We start from the raw sequence: 1,320 nt of genomic DNA, 5'->3' as shown, positions 1-1,320 counted from the left end.
ACAAGTGGAGAGCGACATTCATGTCATAAATGATTGTTTAATAACATAGAGACAGTTGTAACATTATTCAGAAAGCCATTCTACAAACAGACAAAAGTTTATTCTTGAGAAATATGCATTAATTGATAGGTTTATAGCACTGTTAAGCAAAAATTATAATTTCCAATAAACTGTTTTTTTACTATGCATATAGAAACGTCCTCTCCACTTGTCAATACAAGATTCATCGATGATCAGTGATGAATTTTCTTCCTTGTGATCTTCATCTCCACAAATAACCAGTCTTTCGATGAATCTTGTATTGTCAAGCGAAGAGGACGTTTCTATATGCATATAGTCATCTGGTTGGCTTTTGTCATTCACGAGCTATTAGTTGATTGTTGACGCCGTCCATGTACGGTGAATTTCAACATATATATACGCTCCAAGGTAGAAATATTCTATCTGCTTCCATAGCTTAGATGGTAGAGCACTCGTCCGGCAAGCGAGAGACCGGGGTTCGAGTCCCCGTGGGGGCAGTGATGAATTTTCTTCCTTGTAATCTTCATCTCCACAAATAACCAGTCTTTCGATGAATCTTGTATTTTTTTTTAATAATTCAGTATAACCATACAATTTGTGATTTCTCTCTCTTTGGAGCTTTTTTCCTTCTTCAGTTATCGAAATACACGTATGAAGTTTTCTGAAATTCAAGATTTTAACCGACATGTACGATAGAAAAAAAGACATCTGTGATATAATATTAAATTGGAAATAAAGTTTTCACATGAACCGGAAAACAACGTCCGCAAGTTCCAATTTATTTATCTATTCCATGAAAAATAACTGTTTCAGCTATGAGCTGTGAGTTTTGCGATGAAATTCTTTATACCCATTGCATTACTTTGATCAAGCTGTCATCTAAAAACATTATATGTTATTATAACTACTTATATACTAGCGAAACGACAATTTCTGACGTAACGTTAATTACTTCATGCAAACGGATAATCCGTAATGCGCATGGGAGGTGAATGCATTAGAAAATACTCCGTACCAAAACTGAAGCCTCGTATATAATGTAACGTATGTGTTGATTACAACTGCATTATCAACATTTTCTCATTTCCAAGAAAGTTGTCGCGATGACCTAACATTTTCTAAAAGTTCTGAACAGAAGAAAAGAAATCTGAAAGCCATTCGCTGTCGGCAACACGAATAATCTTAGCTTCCTCGCACATGATGACATTAGCCAAAATACACACGAGAAGCGCGGCGGAATATTAATGTTATAGACGCTGCAGTGAGATCAAAGAATCTCATGACACTAGTATGTAAATA

General features: G+C 35.3%; 1 non-coding gene across 1 annotated transcript; it reads left to right on the top strand.

Annotated features, from left to right (window-relative positions):
* Nucleotides 1–446: 446 nt before the first annotated feature.
* TRNAA-GGC (transfer RNA alanine (anticodon GGC)) lies at nt 447–518 on the top strand. The gene has a single exon. It is a non-coding gene; the product is annotated as a tRNA-Ala (tRNA).
* Nucleotides 519–1,320: the final 802 nt, after the last annotated feature.

Source organism: Pholcus phalangioides, unplaced genomic scaffold (genome assembly GCF_987345545.1).
Source record: "Pholcus phalangioides strain wild (caught in Gottingen) unplaced genomic scaffold, Ppha-v1.0 ptg000042l_1, whole genome shotgun sequence".
NCBI classification, from domain to species: domain Eukaryota; kingdom Metazoa; phylum Arthropoda; class Arachnida; order Araneae; family Pholcidae; genus Pholcus; species Pholcus phalangioides.
The sequence above is the reverse complement of the archived record's forward strand: the minus strand, read 5'-3'. Positions and strand labels throughout refer to the sequence as shown.